The 13,486-nt window shown below is 40.7% G+C and overlaps 1 long non-coding RNA gene across 4 annotated transcripts in view; it reads right to left on the reverse strand.

The window, feature by feature from the left end:
- Positions 1 to 13,486, reverse strand: part of LOC145122609 (uncharacterized) — a 79,601-nt gene that overhangs the window by 28,604 nt on the left and 37,511 nt on the right. Inside the window, exon 3 of one of the 4 annotated variants that reach the window (XR_013714656.1) lies at positions 12,514 to 13,083. The exons of the other annotated variants lie outside the window; for them this stretch is intronic. This is a non-coding gene — a long non-coding RNA (uncharacterized LOC145122609). Of the gene's footprint in view, positions 1 to 12,513; positions 13,084 to 13,486 lie in introns of those variants that run through there. 4 annotated transcript variants of the gene reach the window in all.

The raw sequence follows: 13,486 nt of genomic DNA on the forward strand, positions 1-13,486 counted from the left end.
CATCGTTCCTTGTGAGTGTGTGTGATTTTTTGAGCTAAAAGTGCCTTGGTGTGTTAGTAAAGAAGAAGGAGAGGAGCTTGTGGAGGCTAGAGCTTGAAGTGCAAGTTTGGATCTGAGATCTACAGAGGAAGGAGCTGCTTTTAGAGGTATAAAGTTAAAAACTTTCCTCTTCATTTTGATTTGTTGTTTCTTGGACCATTTTTAGGGTTAAAAGTCCCAAAGGTGGAGACTTTATGAGTGTAATGAGCTCCTTGGACCTAGATCTATCCCATCTCAGTGATATTTATGTTGTAGACCCATAAAGTTCCTATCTTCGTCGTGATTTTGAGGTCATGCTTGAGTATTGAGCTTTCTAGTGTGGGTAATGGAGTAGTATGGGTGTTCGTGACTTGTCCAAGCCATGCAAAGGCTTAAAGTCATCAACTTTATGGATTATGAGGCTTAGGGGTGGTCAGATCTAGAAGTTGGACGTGGGTCTTAACTGTTTAAGACCCCAAGAGTTGAAGGACTGAAGCAGGGGAGTACGCTGGGCGTAATCCCAATACGCGCCGCGTACTGGGTGGCGTTCCCCGATTTTGAGAAGCAGCCGGTTACGCTTAGCGTACACATCTGGTACGCGCCGCGTAACCCGAGAAGTTGACTTTTGTTGACTTTTAGGGTTTGGCCAACTTTAGGGTCTTTTGGGCCATGGGAGGGGTAAAATGGTCTTTTACCCTTCTGAGAGTACTAAGAGGAGGAGTAGTCTAGCCTTGAGAGATGTATTGATGTAGAGTGTTTATTTCGTATGATTAGGCGGAGGCTAGACCCGATTTTACAGAGTTCGAGATTTACTGAGATATCCGAGGTGAGTCTTCTCACTACATTTTACCTTGAGTAGGTAACCAGAGTTATGTGATACAGTGTTGTATGCTATATATGTGTTGCACTGCGTTATTCTATGTGATTTATGTTGTGCATGTTTACAGAGCTAGAACCTGAGGGTTCACAGAGTTTGGGTGCACGGACCCACAGAGTTATAGCCTCGAGTGGCTAATATGTGTTATTTATGGTATTTTGGGGAACTCACTAAGCTTCGTGCTTACAGTGTTTGTGTTATGTGTTTCAGGTACTAGTGAGGATCGCGGGAAGGCGCCAGCTTGATCAGTACACACACGTGGAGATTTCTAGATTGTGATCTTGGGATATGATGTTATGATCGATTATGTGATACAATGGTGTTTTATAAACAATTAACGAATAAAAATGTGTTTTTACAATTGTGAAAAATTGGTTTGAACTTTTAGGGTGTTACAGGGTTCCAAAGACCAACTGATCCCGCTCTGTGTCGGAGCAGCTATGGAGGCATATCATCAGACTTCGGTTTGTTGGTAGTGGCCGCTCCTGGCATATGATAGGGAATATCTCTTAACTGTACAACACTCAAAAATTTGTTCGAGAGTATGTGTCCTTTGCCGGAAAGGAAAGAAGGGAAGAAAGGAAGTGATCACTAATGGGGTTAGTGCTTAATGACATGAAGAATTTTCGGATCTGTTCTGAGATTATGCGTGCTGTTCTCAGACCTTCTGGATGCAAATTCAATCGGTGAATTACGGTTTGAGTTTTTCTTCTCTATACTCCTGAATTTATCTTAATCTAATTCATTTCAAAGACAATTTTTTATTTTCTTATAGTTTTTCGTTAGTAGTTATTATTGGGAAGTGATATCAAGAAAGTGATAACGGGCAGTCTAAAACATGTGTAAAGGACTAAATCTGAATTGTCTAGACTCTGTGATCAATGTGCTGGTAGGAACGAAGGATATGAAAGTGTGGATTTAGTTAGGATTTTTTGGACCGACCATACGACGCTCGGGTAGATTGAGCAGTGAGATAAACACATGAACTTACAAGGTACACTAAATTAATACGCATCTAGAACAGTGGTTCGACTTTTCCTTGATGTACGGACTTATGTCCTTAATTCTGGTTCTGATAGGGCGACTGAGGGGTTTTGATAAAGTAGGTCTGTAGGAAACTATTTTCTTGCTTTCTATATGTCAGTCATATGTTGCTTCCTCTACGTGACCGGAAGATCCGACCTGGATTGGAACATATGCAACTCTATTTCTACGCACCTCCTTATCTATGAAATTCTTCTTATCTGTTAGCCATATGCTGTCTCCTCTGCATGATCGGAAGATCCGACCTGGAACACAGCATTTGCACCCTACTATTTCTATAACCCTCTATCTCTGTTAGTCATATGTTGTCCCCTCTGCGTGATTGAAATAGATCCGACCTGGGACACAACATATGCATCTATCTCTAAATCTGTCTTCCTCCTTAATAATTGTTTACTCACCTAAAGTAAGGAGTTCTTCGGAAGTTCTTGATAACCAGGGTATATCAGGAAGTGGGGAACACGTTCTAGTGCAACTAAAATTGAACCATTTAGAGGTTGTCTGTAGATCTCGCTGCTTAATTTAAGTGGACAACAATACTCGTGGTCGTTGTCAGCTAAATGGTATATTTGGAAAATTTTGTCAATATCCTTTGTTTTTAAGTGGACCAAAATACCAGCAATTGACCAGATCTATTCATGAAAATGAAGGTACTAATAAATAAGTTCAGGCTGTCTCACAACTTTGATCCCAAATGTTTTTGTTTTTGTTTTGACAAAATTGCAAAAATGGTCCCTGTGGTTGTCAAATTTCTGCAGTTTTGGTCCAAAACGAAATGTTGGTGCACGATTGGTCCAAAATTGGATCTTTTTAGTGTTTTTGGTCGCTGTACACTTAAAATGACTATTATGCCCTTCATATTTGTATTTTTTATTTTTTATATTTATATTATTGTTTTTAATTATTAAAAGTCTCTCTCTCTCTCTCTCTCTCTCTCTCTCTCTCTCTTAAGAACACCCTCCAGATGCTACCCTCTCAAGAACATCCAACATATCCCACCATTATCATTTACCACCACGATCCGCCCACTACCATTTCCGTTCACTACCACCATCCGCCTTTCATCATCGCCGTTTACCACCACCATCCACCTGCTACCATCCTTGTTCTCTAACATCCCCTTAGGAACACACACAATCATTCTTTCTCACCGCTCCTGCCATTATCTCCATTCGTCACCACCGTTCGCTGTCGACTGCCCGACCACCTCCATCTCCCCCACCAGCACCTCTCCTTCCCTAACCTGATAACCATTCGCCACCACCATTCACCTGAAAAATCAAACCAAAACGTCGGAAAATCGACGGATTTAAAGAAAATGGTGGATGTTGAACCACAGATCCATCTTTCTCCAGAGGCGGTCTTGAACCACAAAATTGTTCTATGCGTTGAAATGTGGATTGATGTCGATTTTGTTATCGAATGGCCGATGTTGCAAAAGGTAGCTTGAAGGGAACAAGTGAGGTTGATGGTGGCGACGCAATCAGAGTAAAAGAGAGTTGAGGGCCAGGGTTCTAATTTCCCGACCTCCTTCTCCCAGATCAACTTCTACTTCTTTCGAACAAGATGAGGATAAGAGGATACGAAGTCAATTTAAGTCAATTTCAAGGATCTGAGATTGAAATTGCCCTCCTAATTCGAGCTAAAATCAAACAATGGTGTAGAAATCGAGCAACCGTGGGGAACGTGACGACGATCGATGGTGGTGATAGTCCAGTTGTTCCGGTTGGTCGATGACGACGAATTTAGGGTTCTTCAGTTGAATCTTTCACTTGATTTTGTGATTCCAATTGTTCGAGCCTAAGTTTGTTAATGACATCTAGATGTCTCGCCGTCGTATCATGTATCTTGTTGTGGATCTCGCAATGGAAGCCGCCACCGGAGCTAGGGTAACAGAGTCGCCGTAGGAGTGGTGATGATGGTGGTCTTATTTTAGGGTGTGGTGGGGTGTGACTTAATTGGAATGGGTGGTCCGATGATGGTGTTGAGAGAGAGAGAGAGAGAGAGAGAGAGAGTGGTGGGTTTATTTTGTTTTTGTTTTTTATTTTATTATAAGAATAAAAAATAAATAAAATAAATTAAAATATAATTATTTAAGGGGCATATTAGTCATTTTAGGTGGGATGTGGACCAAAAACACAAGAAAATACAACCATATGGACCAAAACCACACAAGGTATCTAAAATTGGACCAGTAGTGCACCAACATTTCGTTTTGGACCAAAACTACATAATTTTGCCAACCACATGGACCATTTTTGCAATTTTGTCTTTTGTTTTTGTTAAATTTGTTCATAAGTTTTCTTTTATGCACAAATTTAGGGGGAGAACTAAAAAAATTCAAAAATCAAAGAAAAATCAGAAAAATTAAAAATCCAAAAATAGTGTTATTTCTGTTTTATTTATTGTTCAAAAAAAAATTAGAAAATACATAAATATTTTTGTTTCTGTAAAATATTGTGAGCTAAGTTTTCTTTTAGTTTTGTTTTGTGTTGAAAAGTGAATTCAGGTGTAGATAAGACTCATGGAGACTGTATCAAAGATTTTCTGAGCCAAGGCTTCATCCGTGATCATCGAAGAATTCTCATTCGAAGGAGCAAGAAATGAAGATTGGTATTTCAACATTTAATCCTTCAACCCCAGAAGCAAGGTGAAACAGAAATTGAAGATTATGTGACGGATTGCATTGAAGCCTCCTCAATCAGTCTGCTGCTATCGTTGTACCTGCTAAAGTGATCCAGAAGATTTTTTCTCTCTGGTGTTCTCTCTTAAGATTCTCAAGCTGAAAGCGCTATCTTTCAAGAATCAGTACATCAAGCATCCTCACCCAATGTGCGTTCAATGTCAAATTCTGAAGAAAAGCCCAACTGCTCAAGATTAAGTCATTCATTGAAGATTCATCAAGTTCATCTTGAAGTTGTGAAGAAATTGAAGATAAATGCTGAAGCCAAGCTCTTGATGAAGATTAACAAGAAAAGCCAGCTACTTTTTAGCGGGAGCTTGTTGGGTCAATTAAGAAATGAAAGCTATAAACCAAGGGGGAGATTGTTGGGTCAAAAATATGGTTTATACTTTGCTTTTCTAGGCAAATGTATTTTTCTGTAATGTTTTATGAGTTTACGGTCAGGTTTACGGTCAGGGAGGTGTTTACGGTCGTAAACAGGTTTACGGGCGTAAACCCATTCACGGCCCATGTTCACCAAGCCCATGTTTCTCATGTATAAATATAGGTGTAAGGGGTGAGGAGTAGATTGATGAGAAAGAATAGAGGAGCTTAAGTGTGTGCATTTGAAGGTGTTCTAAAGAGAGGGAAAAGAGAGTGTGTGTTAGTGTGTGTGTGAATTTTGTATCCGGATCTTCATTCATATCAATACATACAAGATTCATCATCTTCTTCTTCTCCTTCTCTTCTATTTGATCTGACATCATCCGTTTGATTGGGATTCCGCACCATCAAACGGATCTGATTGATATTCAAGCAATTTGGGGATTTACAGATGTGATTATGAACTGTTTCTTTTCTTCTTCACTTCTTTAAACAGAAGGCGAATGAAACGATTTGACCACATCAAAGTCAAAATAGAAATCCAACACTTTTCTTTTCGTCTCAAAGACTCCATCAACGAAGTGTATAAAGTTCATAGCCAATGAAGCGTAGCTAAGGATTCGCTAACGAAGTGTGTAAACTACCTATAATGAAAACGAACAATCGACCATTCAACCATTTAACCATTTACGACTTCGTTCTTCGCTTTTCATTCAACTAGCCATCGATTGATTTCAACACAGTTTTCGCTTTTTGTTACTCAACCCAAATCATCGATATCAACCCTTCGTTAACGAACCAAGATCAACAATCTGTCGATTATTGCACCTTCCCAGTCGATATCACAAAGCAACCATTCGTTAACGAACTACAACCCATCAACTCTAAACAATTGACTCCAAAATCGAAACTCCAAACACTTCGCTTTCCAAACAAACCTTAAGTCTTCGAAATCAAAATCAATCCATCCAAGTCGATTCCAATTCTTCGCTTTTCGTCAAATAACGTTGACTATCGACTCCAAAATCAGTCTTATGCCAAAATCGAAATAACCAATTTCGAATCCTCAATATCAATCAAAATCAACATAAACAACAACAAGCTTCGAAATCAAGACTCAATACTCAAGAGCCGATTATTACATCCATTTGCTTTTGACCCAACTGCCTTTGAAATCAAAAGCATAAATTACCCATTCAATTCCAAACAATCGAACCAACTTTAACATCGAAATCACAAATCATACTTTGATCTACCCAAGTATAATTCCAAACAACTGAAATTCGATTTCTAAGTGTAACCACTTCTGGATATCCTAAAATCGAAACTGGCATCAAGCTCTTTTGACTCAAAATCAGTTATCACACACTCAATTCTGTGATTCGATTTAGGAGTTCAACCATATACGACTCCAAATATTCGATGAAAATAGTCAAATTCAAACAAAACCAATTCAACTTCAACCTACTACGCTTTTGAATCAGCCAACGAACAAAAAAAATCGATTCCAACTTAACGCAAATCGAATTCCGATTCTATCGATTTTAACTTTATCTTTGACTCTATCAATACAAAAAGATCGAGAATGAAGAACAGACAAGGACGCATTGTCGAACTGAGGACTATCAGTTTACCCTTTTTTGGTTTAGCATAACGAACAAAATTGGATTTTGGGCTCAAGTAGGATGAACAGTAAAATAAATGAATGTTTGGGCTTCAAATTGGATAAATGGAATAGTAAACAAATCGAAATTTTGGATTAATGAATATTAACATAACATGATTTTGATTTTTGAGGTTTGATCTAAACAAAAGTAATTGGATCATTCAATGGGGTTGAAACGGATTTGATCCAACGAGACAAGGCGATCAAAAATGAAAAACACAAAATACGAATCGAAATCATGGACGTTTTGGAATCCATTTGAGAATTTGAGATACCTTTTCGACGATTCGAGTTCCATTTGCAACGAACGAATCAAATTTAGAAGATCTTGGTTCTTTTGTTGGAGCTAGAAAATCTCCAATTTGAACATTGTACCACCCACGATGCGTGTTGTACAACTCGTTCTTCATGTTCATCAACGATCCAAGAACATATTCTTAAGAACCATCAACACTTTTGGGTTTTGACTTCAAATTCAATGCAACACTTGGAGATTGTTTCTTTGGAACCCAAATTTGCTTCATGGATTTTGGATTCACAAAAACATTTGACGATTTTTGTGAATAAATCCGCTTGTTTTTACGTTTGATCTTCTCCTTCTTTTTCTTTCTCATCTTCTTGGAACTTGAATATTTTAATTCATGAACAAACTTAATTTCAACAACTTTAACTTGAAAAGTTTGGGTCATATCTTTTTGGAGTATGATATTTGAGAATTTCTTGGATTAACGGCTTTCGATAAGGAATCATTCCTTCAAACGAATCACAAGAGCACAAAATATCATCGGTTTGAACTCCAATCGAGCAAAAAACTTTTTCATCTTCATGAGAATCAACTTGAATCTTCTTGTCATGAACTTCAAGAACATCAAGAACATCACATTGAACTCCATAGTCTTGAGCTTCAACAAACTTAAGAGCAAGAAGATCACTTGGGTTTTCAATTAGAGAACTGTATTCCTTATCAAACAAATCTCTTTATTTTCCTTCCTTTAGATTATCTCTCCAAGATATCATGTGATTGCAAATTTTAGTCAAGCATTCATTCTGCACAAGTGGTTGAAAAATCAATCCTCCATGATCATCCTTCAAACATCCATAAGAAACCAAAGTATCCCATGAAATCAACCCGCCTTTCAATATTAATCCATCGAATTGTTTTACATTGACTTTGTATTTGACATGTTTAATGATCACAATCCAAGAATCATAGGGAAAGTCCACCATCTTTGATCAATCAATAACATGTTGAGTTTTTCTAGAGAGAGATAGTGATTTTGAATGGGTTTTCTAGAGAGAGGACAATGACACAAACAAGTATTCTAGAGAGAGAAAATCGAATTATGGATCAAATCAAGGAAAAATTCAGTTTCTAGAATGCAACATTGTCTAAACACAAAGATCAAAACACAATGAAGAATCACCAAATCTGGAATTCCATCATGGATCCATTCTTGATAAATAAAGAACACCCGCTCTGATACCAATTCTAGTTGTGTTGATTATGATGACAAATGCGGAATTGATTAGATCTACTGAATCATCATACAAATCGTGAACACATGGAGTAAATAATTCTGGTTTAAGCTCTCATTAGTTTTTATAGAAAGAGTACAAATGGGTTTGCTATTTCTCTCTCTAAAACTAACACTCCAAAACGATCATTACATAAATGAGTGTCACTCACTTCCTATTTATAAGAAAGACAACTCATTACATAGTATAAGAGGGTAAGCACAAAATACATTCAAGCGTCACTTTGCACCCTAACATCATGCCTAGATCCTCATGGAACTTCTGCCAAAAACGGGAGGTGAACCGAACATCACAGTTTGAAACAATGGAGACCGGAACCCCATGACGAGCAACGATCTCGTGGACATACACATTGGCCAACTTCTTAGCCGAAGAACTCTCCCGGATAACCAAAAAGTGAGCACTCTTGGTGAATCGATGCATGATGGCCCAGATCGTATCAAAACCCTTTGTCGTCTTCAGAAACATGGTGATAAAATCCATCAAAATATGCTCCCATTTCCACATGGCGACCTCTAGAGTCTGCAGTTTGCCATGTAGCCTCTGATGCTCAGCCTTGACCATAATGCAGGTCATGCGTCTCTCAACATACCAAGTTGTCTCCCTCTTCATACACAACTTCCAATAGCTAAATCTCAAATCCTGATACATCTTGGTGGCCCCCGGATGAACAGAAAAACGAGACTTATGAGCCTCCTCTAGCACAATCTGCCTGATCCCACCAAAAAATGGGACCCAGACCCAACCACACCGGGTCAATAGCCTTGACTATCCGTGTCCAAAATGTCAATCTCACCTCTGATCATCTCTTTCTTCCAGTTCTCCTCCCGAACTCCCTTGACCCGAGCCTCCCTGATCAGTCCCAAAAGCGGAGAATCAACTAATATCCTCCTACACATCATCAAACTGAAGACCTCGCCGACTTGTGGCTCAAAACATCTGCTACCACGTTCGCTTTACACAGATGGTAAAGGATCTTGCAGTCATAATCCCTTACTACATCCAGCCACCTGCGATGCTTCATGTTCAGGTTTGGCTAATTCATAATATGCCTCAAACTCTTGTGATATGTGTAGACAATACAACGTACCCCATATAGATAGTGCCTCCAAATCTTAAGGGTGAACACCACCAACCCCAACTCCAGATCATGCGTGGGATACCACGACTCATGCAGCTTCAGCTGTCGCAAAGCACAAACAATCACCCGTCCTCTCTGCATGAGGACTGCCCCCAAACCGGTGATGGATGTATCATAGAATACCATAAAATCCTCAACTCCCTCTGGGAGGGTCAATACCGGGGCCTCACATAACCTCTGTAGAAGAGTCTCAAATGCCGACTACTGCTTTGGGCCCCATCGAAAATCCACTGCCTTCCTCGTCAGACGAGTGAGGGGTACCATAATCTTGGAGAAATCCTAAATGAATCTCCGATAGTACCCTACTAAACCCAAGAAACTCCTGATACCAGAGGGAGATTTTGGAGCCTCGCAATGCATCACCGCCTCGATCTAGGCTGGATCGACCAAAATCCCATTCTGGTTAACAAGGTTCCCCAGAAGTTAGACCTCTCAGAACCAAAATTCGCACTTCGAGAACTTAGCATATAGTCGTTCTCGCCTCAAAGCCCCCAGAAGCTCACAAAGATGCTGCTCTCTGGTCTTGGAATACACCAAGATATCATCAATAAATATAATGACAGATCGATCGAGCATCGGCCTGCATACCTGATTCATCAAATCCATAAACACAACAGGTGCATTGGTGAGCCCAAATGACATCACCACAAACTCGTAATACCCATAATGAGTCCATAATACAGTCTTCTCCATGTCATCCGCTCTCACTGTAACCTAATGATACCCATACCTTAGATCTATCTAGGAGAACCAAGATGCACCCTGCAACTGATCAAAGTGGTCATCAATCCACGGGAGGGGATAACGGTTCTTCACTGTTAAATTGTTCAACCCCCGATAATCAATGCATATTTGGTGCGAACCATCCTTCTTATTGACGAACAATATCAGCGCTCCCCGCGGAGAACTGCTCGGTTTGATGAACAACTTGCCTAGCAGCTCTTGCAGCTGAGATGCCAAATCCTCCATCTTAGGGGGTGCCAGGTGGTATGATACCTTGGCGATCAGGGCCGCACCCGACACAAGGTCAATCCTGAACTCGACCTGCCTCTCGGGAGGCACACCGAGCAACTCCTCCGAGAATATATCAGAAAAAAATCCCGTACCACTAGAACCTCTGAAACTGAAATTTGATCCCCATCTTGAGTGTCAACCACATAGGCCAAATAACCTACACACCCATGCTGAATACACTGACGAGCCCTGGCTGCCGAACAAAACCCTAAACCGACCTGCTGGCCCTCACTTGGGGTTTGAACTACCACCCACTGACCCTTACAATCAATCATGACACCAAATCTACTCAACCAGTCCATACCCACTATCAAACATACATCCCCCACGGGTATAGAGATCAGATCGATTGAATAAGGCACCCAAAATATCTCGAGCACACATCCTGGAAATACCACAGACGCAGAAACCTCATGTCCGTTGGCGAAAGAAATCCGCAACCGTACACCCTAACTCCCCAATAGGCATATCAAACTCCCTACTGAAAGATCGACATACAAAAGACAGACTCGCACCCGAGTCAACAACACAAGAGCAAGCAAAGAGTTCACTAGGAATGTACCATTCACATCATTTGAATCTGCTCTGGCGTCCTCGGTAGTGAGCTGAAAAGCGTAACCTCGAGCCCTCTGGGGCTCTGCCCTCCCCTGGTGCCCATCGGTGATCCTCAAAGTAGTTGGCATCAGGGCCTGCGTCGGCTTGGCGTCGAGCAATGGACAGTTGACCTTCACATCGCCAACCTAATCACAATGATAGAAAATATTGGAACTCGGGGCTGGGGACGGTTGATGGAATTCCCTCGCATAGTGCTCCTCATTTCCACATTTATGGCACACACCTCCTGATCGACAAGCCCTATCATGAACCTTACCACACTTCCCGCGAGTGCGGCCCCTCTGACTCTCAGATACAGAATCAGCGTCCTTGAACCACTTCGGCACTGCTTGCGACTACGTTGGGGCCAATCTCTGCTCTCTCATCTGAAGCTCTATCTTAATCTCACTCTGCCTGGAAGCCTCCTGCATCTCCAACAAAGTATCATAACGTTGGGTGGAAACAAACTGCATGATGTCCGTCTTGAGCATGCTCAAGTAACGGGTCATCTGAGCCTACTCAAAAGCAAACTCAATACAAAACATGGCCCTATCTTTCTTAACAACTTGGTGATCTCCATCACCGACTCAGTCCCCTGCCTTAGGTCCAAAAACTCGTGGGCCAACCTCCCACGCTCCACCCGCGACACATATCTATTATGGAACATCTCTGACAACCATTCCCAAGAGACAGTAGCTCTCTACTTAGTATAATACGATCCCGTAACAAGTCTCCACGTACCAATCCTTCGCTCCGGACCTCAGCGTACTTGACCATTTGGTCAACTGGGCAAGAACAGGTGAAAAAGCATCCCTCAACGTCAGATAGCCAACTCATGGATATGATCGGGTCCTGATCTCCATCAAAATTTTGGGGCTTCGTATTGTTGAAGTCCCGATACTGAAAAACCCATTCAGCACCAATCCTTGCAGTCGCGACAACTGTGGTAGTTGCAACATCAGCAGCCTCAACAAGGGTGATGTATTTGTCCTCAAAGAGCTCAATCATCACGGTCTTGATAGACCCAAATAGCTCCGATATCTAACCCTGGACAATAGCCACAACCTACTCATGGAGAATCTCCCTAATCCTGTCCTTAGACACAGCTGGCCAGCCCCGACTACCAGCTCCGGATCCCGATCCAGATCGAGCCTCAAATCGTCTTGTCATCACCATACTGAAAATAAAATAGAGAGATATCAGATAACACACATAACATAACAGGGGGACCACCTCCCAATAAAGCCCAAGGGTTGTGACTTCCCTGTTATGCATACGGGTCTTGTACTTTCAGTAGTAAGAGCCCATAATACCTTCCACACCTACCTATATTTTTCTTAGAGGATCATCACAACAACCCCAACAATACACAATAGCATACTCATACACTCAATCCTCACTCCCTAGAGAAAAGCTAAACATAACATAACTGGCTGACTAAGACCACCCAACTCATCCATGAAACTTCCACCAACCCTACAACACTCGTGTATGCTAATCATACATAACACTAGACCCTATAGATAGTGGAATATCTGATCCTACCCTAAGCAGTTCATCAGACTAGAATAGAAAATAAGGCCAAACCAAACATTCTCAGGCTATAGAATCTTAGTTATATACAACCATGATGCATACACTAAGCAAATACAGTAATGATGTCAAATTCATATAAAGAAGAATCCTAGGATATTAGACATCGTGTAATCAGACAATTCTATCATGCAATTCCTAAAGATCCCTAGCCTATCACTAGCATGTTGTTCTAACATATCACAATATCAAATAACAATGTGGTAATTTGGGGTCTACTTACCGGCTCCGATGGATCGTACACACCACATCCTCTTTGATTATTTGAAAAACAATTTGAAAATAATTTTAAAAATATTTTTGTTTAGTTTGAGACTGGATTCACATGATTGTTCCTCCAATTCACTCAAGCCACGGCTATCATACCAACTTGTAACATCAATAAAATCATGAAAAATTTAAACTTTTAGAAACCAACTCAAAATCACAAAATTTTTACAACATAGTTTTCAAAACATGTTCTATATCAAAGTTTACCAAAATCATAAGTCCAAAACATGAGGATGTGTACAGTCACGCCTTCGCCTTCCCACAATGCTCTGAAGTACCTAAAACTGAAAGCCAACGCTTAGTGAGTTCCCCCAAAGTACCAACACAACACATAATCATATTAAAAACAACAAACAATAGGCATACAGAGCCTTCAGTCCGACTGGAAAGCCCCACCGGCCTACAGTATATTTTGTATGGTCACAAAACCTTCAGCATGACTAGTACGCCTCACCGGGCTTTCAACCTATCTGGAATGTTCTTTGGGCCTTCGGCCTGATTGGTACGCCCCTATAGCCTACATTCTATCCAGGACACCATGGGTCTTTTTGCCTTCAGCATAAAGCAAGACTGCCTTAACCATGCATACCATCACATATCAATATATACCATATCAAACCGTAGCTAACATATATAGACAGTCACATAGATCTAACAAATCACTAAGCATAGCGTCATCATGTATAC

This window comes from Lactuca virosa, chromosome 6 (genome assembly GCF_052849685.1).
Source record: "Lactuca virosa cultivar CGN04683 chromosome 6, Lactuca_virosa_CGN04683_v6, whole genome shotgun sequence".
In the NCBI taxonomy this organism is placed as follows: Eukaryota; Viridiplantae; Streptophyta; class Magnoliopsida; order Asterales; family Asteraceae; genus Lactuca; species Lactuca virosa.